Raw genomic sequence first — 17,657 nt, 5'->3', positions numbered from 1 at the left:
CTTGAAACTTCGGTAATTAATTTCCACAGGTAATTTATTTGAACCCCCAGCTCACTTACAATGTTGGTAAAACCACTATTATGTGAGAAATTAGTTTACTCGAGTACATAAAGTCTGCAAAGTGGCAAAAGGACCACAAGCCGAGCTGTAAAAACAAGGGACATAAAATTTAATGCATTTCACACACAAATAAGGAACTACAGACTGTTTCCATGAGCAGAAAGAATAAGAGGACTTTGTTTATATTTTGTCTATTTTAACTTAAAAAAGTTGATGTACATTTAAAGAATAGTAGTAGTATTTATACAAGTTATAATAGTTAACAAGTTTTTTGCCTGTAGCTACACAGGCGTGAAATAGTTTTTCTAGGATAGAAAGTAATTTTATTTATATTTCTTTTAGGTAATACTCAGGAGTAATGTATCTTCCTAATAGTAAAAAAAAAGGTTAAAAAATCATCTAAATCAGCTTAATAGTTCCTGAGATTATCGTGTTGAAACAAATAAATTCTACAGCTTTATATAGTTTTGGCAGTTGTGTGAATATACATAGCTAAACATAACTTACTGTAACGTGTATACAAGATTAATATATCCAATTTTTCCATCTAACTTTCCTGATTAATACCGCTGCAAAATATCAGAACATTGCCAGGAATTTTTCCGTTTCATTTGAATAAATAGCACGTTTCATCACATATAAATGTGCGTAAAGATTTTTTTTCCAAAGCGCCATACTTCCGGCTGAAAATGACGTTATATTTTAAGCGCCGTGTTATTTCCTGCCAAACACACGACGTAACAAATCAGATTTTTTTCCTCGAATATAATATTTCATATTGAGACTAGGATGAAAAGAAAAAGCAAAAAATGTGGTTCTTTTGAGAATATGAGGAAAAAAATAGGTAAGGCAATTTTATATGCTATTTCGTATGTAATGCTCTCGGCATGAAAAATGTATTAAAAAAATCAACTTCCTTTCATAGTGTTTATTAAATGTAAAAGAGAAATATATTCCCATTTACGCAATGATAATAATTATCGTATAAATTTATAAAAACAAAGTAATGAAATCAAAACTGAGCAAGTAATTTGATATTATTTAATATATGAAGGTTGGTATCAGACAAATCATTTAGTTGTTCATATTTTATAAATAGTATAGCGTATTTATTATGTTTTAGCGCACATTGTTTCATTAAAAAAATATTACTGCGTTTTATTAAAAAAAACATTATTACTACTTAACTATACCGTTGCAGAACGTAAATAAACTTCAGGCACTAAAACAGAAACAGAATTCCAATAAGAAAAACGATTGCTAAACGAAGGAAACCAATAATCAAATCACAGCCACGACGGAGCGAAAATTGAACATTCCGCCCGTAAATAGAGCAATCCAATGAAAAACAAAAAACTTGCATAACGCTGTTTCGGATTATAAAGTAGTGCACAAAAATAAAACTAGTCTAGCAAAATTTATAAAATTATTAACTTACTAACAAAATTTTATACATTTCAATACAGAAGCCAAACGTTTAAATTCGACCATAATCATATCACCACAGTTTTTAGGCAAACATAGAATTCAATAATAACCTAAAATAATTCACAACATGACACAAAAAACGTGCCAAATCTCTTAAATTTAATCCTTCATTCACTACGCGAACTCCGATCAACTGTACTCCAGGCAGTCCCCTGGCGATATAAATCCAGTGCAACTCAAGATGACCTACATATGCAATGAAGGGCTATAAGCCATCGTCCCAGTTAGTAAAAGCCTTTCACTTAGCGATAACGCGGACAGGAATCTAGTCATAAAATGATTCATAGATTAAGTGGAGACTGGCGCTTCTCTAGACTTCCGAACTCAATAATACAACACATCAACGTGTTCTGTTACAAATTATTATAGTTTACGTATTATGCATAATGGGAAGAATATAATATACTCTTTTTTGATGTAAAAGTGTCTGATTTATTTGATATTGGATAGTAATTATGGAAAACCTTCAATGATAGTTGTTACGACTGGTTGTGTTCTGGGGTTAACCGGTCAACAAGTAAATCCAGTAACAGAGGCGAGTATACTCACCATGAAAAGCAAAACACGCAACACCTTTCCCTGGTTGGCGTTATTGTAGCATTAAAATATACTAACAATCAGTTCTAGTGAAGTAACTTTGCCATGCCATAAATAATTATTTTTGAAATCTAATTGAATTTTATTATGAATTAAATGTCGTTTCATTAATATAAAATTGTATTACATTCACTCCAAATACAATAATATACGAAACAGGAATTTAATTAAAAACAATTACAATATAATACAAAATATTATGTCAGCACCAACAGTTAATCATCAATGTCTTGAAAGAATAGTGAGAACAAATGGTATTGGAAACAATAACTGTATAGTGTATAATGATTTTAATTAATGCCGTCATATTGAGAGATAAATTGGACGTGTGAACCGCGGCAATCAATCAAGCAAACAGTTAATTATTCCCATAATTTCACGCTAACTATCATCCGACCAAGACGAGAGGAAACGGGACAAAATTGCATCATCCTAAATTTTAGAGAGTTAGCGACAGTAATTTTCAAGAATATAATTTAAGTGCATTTTGACTTAAGTTTTTTTAATCAAACTAATTTTAAAAATGTCATTAATTTATGCATACAAAGGGACATAGGGACAGAGATTGCGACTTTGTTTTAAACTACATAGTGATAACGATCTCATCACACTCTCATCGTACTAATGTACGCGAAAACTAAACAAACATTTGCCGGATTAGATCCACACTAAAAAGAGAAAATTGAAAGGCAATTTTACCAAAGGATTCCGTGCGGACAAAACACAGGAGCGTACGTGTTGATGGGCGTGCGGCGGCATGGCGGCGGGACGAGTTTCACGTATCTGCAATTCCGCTTCATTCACTCCAACCCCAACCTAATGTTATAATGGACATGTTGCTCTCTGCAACTAGGCAATTTCAGACAACGTGCCGGGAAAAATGTCAGGTGAAATGCCAGATTGGTGGGTGAATATCATGTATTAAACTGATTTACCGAGTAAATACGAAACAATGTTTTTATCTCCGCGGCCCTTGCATGAGTATTTGTGAAGCAAGCTTTAAGACAGATTGATGTATTTCCAAATATCCCTAAAGTGATTTTGCAAAGGTTATTATCCGATCATCAATCACGCATCATATAAAATGCCAAGGAAAAATTTGGAAACGGCTATCAATATATTACAAAACATGTCAAATTTCAGTACTTTAACGTAAAAACTTTATGCCCTTTATAAATAATTATAGACATGCGTAAAAAATCTAACAAAACATTGTTAATTTCCTAAGACGTGTATTTTCAAATATTAAATCGTGATTTAGTAATAGCAAATATCTGTATATTTTATTCTCGATACAATGACATTTAGAAATAGCATGTCTTTAACGCAGAAACAGCGATCTAATAGTGTTATTTTGTAAGTGCTTCCTGACATTATTTAGCATGCTATGCATATTTTTATACGAACATTCTTCATTTTATATTTCATAACGATGATTGTATATGATATTTTCAAAAATTGAGTTTAATAAATTACATCATTTTAGCATTTTGTTTAATTATTCACCTAAATAAATTAATAAAGGATATCATGTTCGTCTACATGTTAAGATATTTTTTATCCTACTATGCATTTTTTTTGAAATCTTAAGATAAAACTTTATTCATTATCAAACACCCAAACATCTTCCCATACTTTAGATTCTTTTAAAATAAAATGTTTCTTTCATCACGTAGGCGAACATAGTTGCACTTATGATAAGTCAAAAATCGTATTATATTTCAACATAACAAAACATGACGTCATAAAAGCTACAAAACAACATTAAACGACAATATCGCACTCTACAAAAGGGATAATAAATATGGAATATCGCCGACATAGCCAACTTTACCACATGAATAATCTTTCCCCGCCCTCCTCTTAAGACCAAACATTGGAAAGTCCTCAATAAGGTCGCCTGATTTGGATCACAATGTGCAAATCCGCACAATGTTTACAAATGCAATAGCGTCATTCTAATTGTTAATGACTATTGCGTTTGTTAGAAGCTATTGCTATCGATGAACTATTGGCAATTTCAAAGTTTGATCCTTAGTTCCATGTTTCTAACAACAGATTTTTGTTCTTGTATAAAATGACGAGACGAGCATGCCACTATTCTGATAGTAAGTAATACCCCCCCCCCCCCCCACAAACAGTATCAACGCCAGACAGAACATAGTATCACAAAAAACTGCGTGGCACCCCGCTACGCTCATTCGCCAAAGAAATGAGATCTTAAGCCTCATAATGTTTTTACAGTGAACAATGCCGTTCGAACCGAAAACCAACAGTGCATACACACTACTGCATGGCGGCATAAATAGACATAGCGGTGGTACCTACCCAGTGAACCCCACGCATACGAGAGAGCGACCACCAGTAGTACTGATAGGCATTATTCTAAGTTTTAATAATGTTATGGTACAAGTACTTATTAATTCACTACAGTAATAACTATTACTTTATGACACCCTTTGCTTTCCGCAATTATTAACAAACATAACAAACAAGAGAGTAGTAGAGGAGGCCCGTGCTCAGCAGTGGGCAAGTATATAATGTTAATTTCCTAAGACGTGTATTTTCAAATATTAAATCGTAATTAAGGGCAAATACAGGACTGATATTATTATTTATTATTATTATAACAAACAAATGGATGACCCGCATCTAACCCCTAGGCTTTCAAGAACCTTTATTAGTGTATACTCATTTTGTAAATAGTTTTTCTATTCACAAATTACCATCGACCACAATCTATGGACAATTTGTTACAATAGGAAAGTGTAGACAGTCTCAAAGCAATTCACGTAGCATTATCGACTTCCCAAATCTCATGATTAACCTCAATGTCGCAGCGATTGTGCTAAAAACTTGTACAAACAAAAGAAATTTTAAGTGGAAGTAAATGTCAAAGAAAATTGCATTCGTGACTTACCGCTTGCACAAACCTTAGAATCGAGATTGTACACGCTGACACTAAACTCATAGATACAAAACAGTAAGTATTTTTAAAACGCGATTTACTTACCTAGATTTCTTTGGAATATTCTTATTGATAATTTAGTTTAAAGACAATTTACCTAATGGCACAATATTTCTCTAACAAAACGTCTAATACTTCTTTTATTTTACATTTCATTTTCATTTAATACTTACATTTAAATTTCCTCGACATCAGTAATTGTATCGTATTATTTTCTAACAAAATCCCCCTCCGAGTCTATCTATCTCAACCCAATAAACTCAAAAATTAACAGACTTGAATAAAAATGTATATGGATAGGTCACTTTTATCCCGGACAAACTCTGACGCTGACAAAGCTGCAAGCAAAAGTAATTAATAAACAAACGTAAGATAAAGTAACAATACATCTACTTAATGCCAGTTATAGTTAACTAAAAAGTGGAATATAAAAAGGAGAAAAAACGGTGTGTGCGGTGAGGTATTGAGAAAGTTCCAGACGCGGCTCGCCCCGGGCAGATACGCCATAAACACTGTCGGCGAACTGTTTTTGCGCTCTCCAGAAAGTCATTACTGGCTACGTGTTCTCATTATGCGATGGTATAGCTTTTAAAATAGGCGTTAGTGATACTTTGATGCATTTTTATTTATTTGCTAGTAAAGTTTAGGAAACATCGTTTTTGGATGATTTAGTTCCTCTTTATGGACTTTTGTTGTTGACTGTTGGTTTTAGAGTACTTCCGACGCACATTGATGTCAAACTAGTGACATCCTAGTCTGTAATAACGGCACTAATCCAGAACTAAAGCCTTACCTTGCCGTAAACATGTGCCAGCGCATCGGAATTTGGATCAATCTTTTTAGTAAGTAGACCAACAAATGTCCATTCGAAGGTCCCTTGATCACCGCCTCGTAATTCTCACGGACGACATGTCAATAGACACAATGTCGGACAAAATGGCGGTATAGAAACCGTATTTTATTAAACTTATGTGCTATTCAAGGCTATTTATGTTCCACGTTGTCTTAATATATTATTCCAATTCAAATTATTTACAAAAAATCTTACATAAAAAAGGTTAAAATAATTATCAACATCGCTATTACCAGAGGTGATGAAACTAAGGTTTGTATCTTGGGAAACCAATTACAAAACATTAGTAAAGACTTTATATTGCTAATTAAGTTTTGTATTATCCTAATTGTTTAATTCTTGCATCCAATATTTATATTGCTACGTTCCTATTGATACTCATTCGACATAAATCTACACTGTATTAGTATCATCCTTCAAATTATTCGATTTCATTCATCATATATTTCCAGCATTATGGTCTCTGTGCATACTCTCACCATTAACCTAATTGATATAGGGCTCCATATTTTGAACTCAATACTTACCTGATTTAGACCTCTGACACGCATTAAATTTCAACCAGTTTTAATACTTTTAACTTTATCAAGTATTTTTACACTTCTGATGTAATTTCCAGTAAAATGGATAGTTATAAGTTTTTATAAAAAGTATGTCACAGAATTAATATAGTGCTTAAACTGAGAAAATACTTAACCCCCACGATTTAGTGGTTTTTGCTTCCAGTTACGTTAATATAATTAAGTCGGTATAATGGATGGCGCTAAAGGGAATTTTATCGAACAAATTTTTGCATTTTATATTTATGTGATGACCCCGAGCTGGCATTAACTTTGTTACGTAGACTATATTGCATTCGCGAGTTAAATTATGTAATGTCGGCACTATTTTGTAATATTGCTTTTAAAATAGAACTCGGTCGAGCAATAAGGTCATCTGTGGTACAACCCCTAAGGATATCTCTCCTTTATAATTCTGAATGTTTATAAAACAAATATTTAGTTCACTCCTACGTTATTGATATACAACTAACATGACTGTAGAAAATAATTATTTGTTTGAACTGAATTTACCTTTTAATTTAATTATAACTAAAGTTATTTACTTTAACATTCATAGATACATAGTATTACGTCTTTATCCCATAAGGGTAGGCAGAGACTATGGATTGACTTTAATGTCTGCACATGCATACTTTAACTGTCCTTATTATAACTAATCTGTAACGCAACGCTAATTATTAAAAGAAATATTTTGTATGTCAGACCACACATTGAAACTTAAGCACCATTCCACTTTTAAAATTATCTAACCGAACATAAAATACATTAATCGATTATCTAGAACGAAAACAATGTGGCTGACACAAATTATTATATAATAGAGAAACGAGATAATAATTTCATTCGATCCGAACCCCGGGGCTTCGGTGTAGCACAACTTGGGAAGAATCTGCTTAGCATAATAATAAACTTAGACACAGTAATACCAAAGTATTACAGTGAGCGAAAGTGCTTGTTCAGTATTGTAGTTAAGCTTCTTCGGTGTTTTAATCCTTTATTGTGGTATTATGTTTTTACTTAATGACAGCTGTTTATGGTTTGGAGTAAAAATAATAGCTATTATTGAAGGCATAGTCCATCGCGAATTATAGTACTTCATAACTTTGTCGATCTATTGTAACTACAAACTTGGTAGACAAATGCTTCTCAATCGAAGGGACATCGGTAAAAAAAACCTACGGGTTGCTATAGGTCAGTGCTCGCCGCGAAGGTCCGAAGGTACAGACAACGGGACCGGTGATTGACAAAAACTCGGAGGTAATCACCGACAAACAACAAAAAAACAACGCTTTTTAACAACGGTGTGAAAGAACTCACAACTATTTTAACGTCTTAGCAACTAAAAACTACATTCGTGATTCAATTACGATTATTGAGTCGGCTTTTATGAGGAACCTTTTTTCTATCAAATGCACACTCGGATGTCTGTACGTAATTTACTTTACGGCCCAGGGCTGGTTGAAATTGAATTCTGGAATGAGATCAAATCAAAACGTTTAGATTTTCAAATATTTTCTCAATAAATTCGTTCGTTTTGAACGATCATTCTATCGCTGTGAGGTGCTCGGGAAAATCTTGCTCTTTTAAACAGAGATTTAAGTACCCGTATGTCTGTTGAGAAGATAGTGCTTTATTTTTTCACGTCCGCTTTAATCTCAACCTCCTCATGTTTATTTATGTAGACTTAGGTTTAAAGTGGTTTGAATATTAAAATGCTTTCGTCTTACAATCTTGTTTACACGTGGTTCGTCGGACTTAAAAATATATTTTTTTAAGTAACTTGATACAAATATTGAGACATGTTTTGTACCCGAATTTAGTTATATAAGATACAAATTACCATTAACCAAATAATATAGGAAAGAACACGTAATAGTAGGTCATCAGATGCCAAATTTACTTAATGTAATTGAAATAAATGTCTTGCATCTAACATGACTTGCGTAATAGCTGTCAAAAGAATCGTTCGCATTTTATGAGACGGTAATAAAAATAGATCAAAAAGAACTTAGCACCCAACACTTGTTAACATTTGAAAAATAAGTGCCAAGAATACATTTGCGATATTGCTTTATATGGCATTCTCAGTTTATTTAAATAAGGCTAAATTTATAGTTATGGGTACGGTATTAAAGCTATGTTCTCTTCGAGGGATCCCGAAATCGTGGGTATGTTCAGATCGAGAAGCATCGGTCTTACTATACTTTGAAACCGCCAGAAATTATACGTTTATTCTAATGCCATATATTATTATTTTTAATAGTGTTTTACCTTTAACAGACATGACAACCTCATCGTAACTTTTTAAATATAAATACATAATTCAAATGAAAAAATATTATCTTCATTGAGATACGTATTAATGAATAAGACAAATCCACATGCGACTGTTCATTTACGATAAAAATGACTTATATTGAGAATCAAATACAGTCAGCCATACTTCTCCCCTTTATTCCTATGTAGCGTACTAAAAACTAACCATCCAAATTTAAATTCTCAAAAATAGCTATTTTCACACCAAAACTGCATAAACAAGTGCGGACAATTTCATACACTTCGCGCTGCTTTTGTCTGGATTGCCATCAATTATGCTGACAACCCTATTAAACAACGAATGTTGCTATCCGACGACATAAAAAAGGATGAATTATATTTTTCTATGTATCCTTGCGTCAGAAGCAGCCAGACCACTTTTATCGCTGTTTTACTGTTTGCAATTTAACTTGAAGCGTTAAACTCGAACGCGCGTTGAACAAACAGCAATAATAATAATCACATTTTCGCATCAATGTGCGATTGTATACGTATGTTCGCTCGCGAATTTTATACAAAAAATTACATGCGGTTTGAAATTTTTAAATTTGCATCGCCTTTGATTGTACCTACGTACCCTTAGGAATAAAAAATAAGTAAAGGTTCGCAAGGTTAACATAACAAAATACTATAGTTCATATGATATCCAAGCGCGATTCTGTTCCAAAATAAAGTTATTTAGACTCCATTATATTGTATTGATAACAAACAAAATATTATGGGTTTGGAATTTGATATTAGTAAACAATGAAACTCTTCTCATGTATTAATAAAGCAATTGTTTATGTTGAATTATTAATATATTTACTCAATAAATGTCTTCAGAAAATATTTCCTCTTATTGATATCAAAAGGATACTTTATGTGTTGAGAATGTTCCACGTGTCGAGAAATATATTGTCAGCATGATATCGGGAACCTGTCAAATTTAACGGATTCCACGGGCCTGCTGACCTAATTTTTCTATGACCTGCAATGCAGCTGTTAAATTTCCAGTTTTAAAGTCTTCACGACCACTTAATCTTCTGATAAAGTTGATGTTCTTTAATAATATTTAACGCTCTAGGGTAGTTTGATATCTGATTTTAACAAAGTTATTAGTCTTCAATGTTACTTGTTACGTTATCGTTTGTTTATAATAATAATAATATTAATTCTGTTTTATATACTGTCCCACTGTTGGGCACGGGCCTCCTCTACTACTGAGAAGGAGTAGGCCTTAGTCCACCACGCTGGCCTAGTGCGGATTGGTAGACTTCGCACACCCTCGAAAATACCTAATATAGAATTTCTCAGGTATGCAGGTTTCCTCACGATGTTTTCCTTCACGGTTAAAGCAAGCGACAATTCACAAAGAATACAATCGTTTGTTTATGGTTTATAGAAACATCTTCTAATCTCTACTTACAAAGTTTTCTACATACTTAAATAGTTTCTAAGTAGCTTAACCACTGTTTCCACTCACATAACGTACGTAGAGTACCGAAGCGACATCAGATGACGCGTAAAACCGAACTGCATTGCCGGTTTGTGTCAGGTATCTCTACTTAAGCGATGGGGAAATGCAAAAGTTGCTTACAACCGCTATTATGAAAATATAAAAATTAAGTACAAAAAAATATCGAATTGCAAAAAAAAAGTCGATGGTTGCGTCATATCTAAGATTCACCTGACTTCCTATTCTTATGTTACTATGTCAGCTCAAATTCGAGAGTACGACACGGCAACAATAGGATGAGGCAAGCACTAACATTTCGTGACTATAAGCTCCACAATCGACATGTTTAGTTATAGACATAGATACGTGCAAAACGGCGCGTGACCGTGACAGCGTGTAGCGTGACGCAGGAACACGGCAACATCTACGAATCAACAAATGTCACGAGCCAACATCGACCCCCAACGGATAGACATTACTCAAGTTGTAACGGTAATTAATGACTTGTTTTTTGTATGCAAATGTTAACATGACGCCGCGTCTCGGAACCTAGATATCGAACATTTACAAATGATATGCTAAAATATTAATCGTGTATAGTCAGGGACCTCTATTCCGTCTACGAGACCGGATCGTTTTTCAATTCCGGACGTTCTAATCGAAGGATAAAAATATTGTGAGAGTCAAAAAATGTCCTATTTACCCATACGGCTATCAAAGCCGTTTTTCGACTAGCCCGTAATTGCAAAAATACAGATGTAAAATACAGGCCCCCTGAAAAATCAATATAATTTACACAAACATGAAACCCAGAAACTTTATTAAAAATTCAGTCTGCGTGTAAATAATCATATTTAAAAAAAATCACCATCCATAAATAATACAGTCACGCCTACAACAAAGACAAATCCCTGAATGAATGTATTGCGAATTGCCCAACTCAAAAACGTTAACAATAAAAACACAAAATTCATATGCACGCTACCAATTCACAGTCGAATTTTTATTCCGAAAACACTAATCGAAATTGAAAGACCTATTCAAACTTTTATTTGAAAATTTAAAAAAATATTTTATTATTGGCTGGTTTTGGGTTTTACAAGTCCCTTTAAAGTAAGTGACCTAGAAAACTTGTGAGTTTTTACACTGCACAGCGTACATTGACGTATCTTTCACTTTCCGAGTCTCCTATAAGGGAATGCGACACGCGAACTATCTGGAGCAATTACGGTGTGCGAGTGTTGATGTTATAACGAAGTCTTTGATGTTGGTACGGAACACAAAGATTGTGACTTTGACATACGTACCACTAAATGCAAGTACAAATGTGACCCAAAAACCTTCACCATTTGAAGCACAAACTTCGGCACGAATTCCTAGCAGTTGTTAGTCAGAACTCACCAAGCTAACATCAGTAAAGTTTACTACTAATTAATGCACTTCACAAAAATTCTAAGGTAATATCAAATAAATTCAATTTCAAAATGCTGATGGTAGGATATATTTTATATTCGCCCAGATAGCGACCACCGCACACAAGGTGTTAAAATCCGCGTAAGTGTGTCGCGCTCCGGGATCAGCCTGTGAATGTTCGGTTCCAACAGGCCGGCATAATTGTATCGACTGCCGAGGGGTAGTCATCTCTCGTCAGTCGACATTATTTTCGACCCCACTCCACCTGATGCAGTAGTCACTTGAAGTGCACGAATAAAAAAATAATATCAAAATTGAAACAGTAGTAACTTTTATACATTGATGTTCAGTTTACAGCACCAAGAACATTAATTCGAAATCCACAATGAATATTAACAAACATCATAAAGTCTACATAAACCGACAATGGCGGGGACACGATTTTTGAATCGTGACCACTGATTGATGAGATTTTATTAAATCGAATCGGTGCTATAAAAACAGGATTTTTAGAACCCAGTTTAAAAATATCTATGAAACGGCGTATTCCCCGCATTTTATACATATACAGAGAAAAAAATAGTACAAAATCCAGTCTTTTAGAAATCAACGTTACTAATTCAAATAACTGGTAAATTAATATTGCATTCTCAAATCGCTTTCCGTATCATTTTCTGTCTTGTAATGTACAGGTTGTAAAAGATTAATAAAGTTTTCATACAATTCCCGTTATTCAAAACCTTAAGAATAAGTTTTATCAAAAGGATCATAATTCTGGAAGGCTAACTTTTATAGATAATGGATATTTTGACTTAAAATTCTAAGAAACTAATTAATATATAGTAATGTACAACATACTTTGCTTGTGGCGTGGTTCCGCCGAATAAAAAATTATCTAGAAAACTAAATAGACAGATAAAACAATTAAAATGCGTTATTAAGTTTTATTAATAAGCGGCAAATCACAATTATTTAACGTTTTTATTTTATTTATTTGTATAGGAATAAGAAAAGGTCGTAAATTGGTTTCCGATACGTGAATAAACTCTTCTGGCTCTTCGAAGTGACTTTTATTAATTGTTATCAGTCGCTTTAAAGATAAAGAAAAATATCGTGAAGAAAATAGGGTTGCGCAATTCTCTATAAAATTCGGGATATTTGACGAGTACATTGAGTATAATTATTTTGAGTATTAGTAATTACAAATTGCGTACACACTTGCGTCATATCGGCAGTAATTATTTACAATACTTGTGTGTATCCAAAGGGATGGAATAAAATTATTTAAGTCGTAGAATTCGGATTGACTACACCTTTGAGGACAATTTTTGCCGTACCATAATAGTAAAAAAAAATGATTTACTAAGGAAACTAATTATGTATACCAAAATTTGACGTCTTTAAATGATTTGAAAGAGTTTTATGCATCTGTTTATAGTAATAACTTTAACCCTGTATTTTATATTGACCCAATGCTGGGCACAGGCTTTCTTTACAATAGAGAGGGATTAGACCTTAGTCCACCACTCCTCCTATGATGTGATAGAGGCGATCCTATATCGGGAACAAATTCCAGACTCCGATCTGATACTGAGTAGAAAAACCCAATAACACTCTGCCTGACCCGGCAATCCAACCCGAGACCTCAGTACTTCAGGCGTAATAATGGAACTACGCCACCAAGGCAGTCCTATCATACAACTTTTTTCTCTATTTTTGCAAAGAATCTACAAATTTTAAATTCTCGAAATCGAACACAGCAAGCACCTAACATATACTACTACGAGACCATTAAGGCCACCCTTACACACCACTACATTACTAATTAAACGTATATAAATATAACAAGTTTTTACAAAAGCTCCATCCGCTTGTGCACTCTAGCCTTCTATCCGTTTCCGGACCAATAATACTGAACTCTTCGAACAAAGCGCAAACGGCGACAAACAAAAGAAAACTTAAAATTTCTCCTATTTTTCGAACGTACGTGTACACGTAACTTTAAAGAAGTTTCTTGTATCAAAAGTTACGCTAGAATGAAACTTACACAATTTCTTCTGTAAATTTTCTTTATAAATATGTCGATATTTGATACGTCTTTGTGTAATGTAGCAAAACTGAAGTCAAATTTTAGTTTTTGGACATAGATAAGAGTATTATTTTTCCCTTCTTAGTTAACACTCTCATCCTACCACATGGGACACCACATACATAACGAACCCTTAGTTTGATAACACCCCTCCCTACTAAAGTAAAGGAAAAGGCCAACCAACAACCAACATGATTTGTCCCCAAACCAACGTCGGTTGGTTTGGGGACTTTCAACTTTTGTGTTATTATCAAGAATCTACTATTTTTCTTCATTAAAATAAACTTCAAGGTATTACTTTATTTCAGATAAAGAAAAACTAATTTAGATTAAAGTAAAAGTGTAAAAGCGTTTTGAAACTTTGAATTAGTTCAGCTACTTTTCCGCTTACAGTATTTAAAAATAATAATGTTTAAATTAAAAAATCAGTCATATAAAATATAAAAACAGTACTTATATCAGTTAATTGGGTCATAACCATTTTCTTTAAATCAATTAATAACCAATCCTTTATAGAAAATGCAATTAAACACCACTAAAAATAATAAAAAGAACTCACCATATTACCAAAGTCAAAAAACCCTAAGTATCACAATCATTAGGCTTATTTATTCAAGTAAATATTCATAGAAATACATAGTTTTAACGATACAAAAGACTAGAAACTTCGAGAACAATAGGTTCATAAGCAAGATCTTTACTAATGTACATACAGAATAGAAGAAAATCCCTTGACTCCAGGTATTAAACAGGCAACTATTTAACGCCACTATTATTGCGACACGATTTACATCACTGAATATTTAATGTAATATCCCTTAGTATGTCTTCGGCTCTGGTGTAGTGCCGGTGCGATTGCTGTTGGAACGTTCTAGATTCGAATTCGGGGTCTGACATTGTAAGTTTAAATGTTTTCAGATTATTAGGAATAGCTTGATCTCGTAACTCTTCCTAATGATTCAGATTTTTCCCGAACCTATGCAAAAACATTACACGGCGACCCCAAATAACAATTAACATACAATTATAAGAAAATTATGGATGTCTTTTTTACAATGTAACTATATAATGAGATTAGTAGAGTATTGTTACATTTTGACTTTTTTTATTATTCATCCAGAGTAAGGGCTTATCTTTCGACCATACTGCCTATTGAATTCAATCTCAATCCATAGATATTGTAATCCTTTCTTTCGATAGCTGTCATAATTTCGACCTGCAAATTCATTGCTAGTACATATTTTAAAATCAAATAATTTTTCAATTTTAATATAGAAATGTTCAAGAATTTTTCGTGTCAAATATATTTAAATTTGTTTTAGCTTATAAACAAGTCTATTATCCTAATACAAAGATTTAATTATTTGAGCTTTCATTGAAGTTGAGGAATATATTGTAGATAATAAAATTATCTACATACATGACTGCACAATAAATATAACTAATAAGATATAAACTACCCTACAGTTTATCATATTAACATTTGCACATAAACGGAACAATAAAAAATCTACCACATTTTAATAAGTATAAAAACACATCAATGAACGCAAAATAAGAAAAATACAAATAAACCGGTGTCCCACGTAAACTGTATAAACAAAATCTCATTTACGACTAACATAACCGTTAAGTCATATTTATGTTAAAAAATAAAAGTATGCAAGAATATTACGAGGGCATTGACATTGTGCTCGTAATTGAATCAATTATGTAAATATTTGTATTCACCTTAGCGGCAAACGTGTTTCGTGTAAACTTTTTACTACGCGCTTCCGATACACTTAACATTGCCATTTCTTGTGTTTATAAATTGTTTGCGGTACTTACCGATAACGCGGAGATATATAAACTTTACGGCTGCAAACTCTTTTTCATCTTCAAACTGAGACCACGGATAGTTTTACTTTTTCGATTTTTGAATTTGGAATATATTTTATTTATGATCGTGTCGTGTGTACGAGCGGGGACAAGCGTGAGTCGCGCGCGGGCTCCGGCGAGTAAAGGCAACAACACACTGCGAGAGCGGGCAGACTGCGCCAGTGCCCCCTCCGGCTATCACTCTACTTTCGGTTATTCTCTCGCCTCCCCCGAGACTGAGACCGATTTATCACGGTGTATCTTAACTCCTAGACAATCCAGACTCGGCCTGCGGTTAGTCTCGCAATATTTCTTATACAAATCTTTGTTTAGTGTATACGATTTCGTTTCACAGAAACGTCACTGACCGCATTACGTACGGTAATGAGATGAAAATTAGTCACCCGCCAAAAAAGGCAATTTCGGCGATGATGGGATTGTCGTGATGTTTAAATCAGATTTTTAACTGTTAAGATTTAAGGTCATTGAACTTTTACGTCCATTAGCCTACTTTTGATCAGTGTGGCATATGTAAAGGCTTCTAATATATTATGTAAACATCCAATTCACGAACATAGACTAAGTTCAACGATAAAGAAAACAAGCAATTTACTTATTCCCTTTACCTAATGACATTCTTACCTTTTGTACTTCTTTCGCTTATTAAAATACTTTAATCGACACTTTAATATTAAATATCACTTTTACAACCTTGACCATATAATGAATTATGATATCTAACAAACAAAACATTACGTACAAATCTGAAATAATATTTTTTTTACATAATCTCAATAATCTACTATCCTACTTTGCACAAATAAACCATTAATTAGTATACATAACCAAACTTAACCAACTAACCCACATCGGAGAGCCGTATTGTGTCAAAATAGAAGTCACGACCCCTAACATTTACAAAATAGAAATTTTATACCGTCAAAAACGTATAAAATGTATTTAATCACGGCTAAATGGTATTAAATAGAATAGCTCATCTCTAAAATAATGGCCGGTTTATAGACTCTGTGGCGCTAATTTCTTCGTTCTATTGTTATGGGGCGGTTGTTGAAAGTAAATTTCTCCTAATGGGTCAGCCTGAATACATCATAAGTGACCACGTAGTCGTGGTAAATCCGGTCGTGCGGTAATTGGATGTAAAATTATGTGCTAAATTGAGTTTTAACGTAACTGAAGTAGGCATAATATGATTTTCTTTCGTGTTTTATTAAGCTAATGTATATAAAATGAGTCAATGTCGTTACCAATCTATGGTAGGTAATGTTGAAATTAATTGTAGGTAAATAGTACCATATATTTGTCAATCAATATAGATAACTTGTTTTAGGGCTGATTTAATCGTCAGATAAGTTGTCTATCGAATAAATTATTTTTATTTATTTTTTTTATTTTTATTTATTAGGGATCACCAACAGAATTTACAATATTACATACAAAGAACTAAAACAAAAAAAAAACATCTGGACTAATTGCAATTCTAATTACAGGCAACCACAACATGCGCAAGGTTAGAAAAAATAATTTAAACATATAAAAATAAAAAAGAGAAATAGTTAATAATATAAATCTATATTCTATATACCTAATAACTAATTATAACCTGACTGTATATAAAAGTGAGACAAATTGACCACTTTATACAGACAATTGTCATTTTTAATTAGTTTGTGTTGTACGTCATCCTACGAATAAATCTCATGAAAAATCTGCTCAAATTATAAAAGAAGTATTATCTAAGTTTTATAATTATATCTACTGTTTACACAGAAGCGGCGATAGCCTAGTTGGTTGTGGAACGGACTGCCGAGACGAATGTCCGCAGGTTCAAATCCCAAGGGCACACACCTCTGATTTTTCTAATAAATTATGTGTGTATTGTTTGTGAATTATCGCTTGCTTTAACGGTGAAGGAAAACATCGTGAGGAAACCTGCATACCTGAGAAGTTCTCTATAGGAATTTCGAGGGTGTGTGAAGTCTACCAATCCGCAC

The 17,657-nt window shown here is 33.2% G+C and overlaps 1 protein-coding gene across 1 annotated transcript in view; it reads right to left on the bottom strand.

Moving 5' to 3' along the window:
• LOC115440334 (serine-rich adhesin for platelets) overlaps positions 1 to 15,825 on the bottom strand; it is a 78,400-nt gene extending 62,575 nt beyond the window's left edge. Inside the window, exon 1 of the mRNA XM_030164583.2 lies at positions 15,616 to 15,825. The gene's annotated coding sequence lies outside the window, so the exon portion shown is untranslated. The remainder of the gene's footprint in view (positions 1 to 15,615) is intronic.
• Between the last annotated feature and the right edge of the window lie 1,832 nt (positions 15,826 to 17,657).

The sequence above is a fragment of the Manduca sexta genome, chromosome 19 (genome assembly GCF_014839805.1).
Source record: "Manduca sexta isolate Smith_Timp_Sample1 chromosome 19, JHU_Msex_v1.0, whole genome shotgun sequence".
NCBI classification, from domain to species: domain Eukaryota; kingdom Metazoa; phylum Arthropoda; class Insecta; order Lepidoptera; family Sphingidae; genus Manduca; species Manduca sexta.
This window is presented reverse-complemented; position numbering and strand designations above follow the sequence as displayed.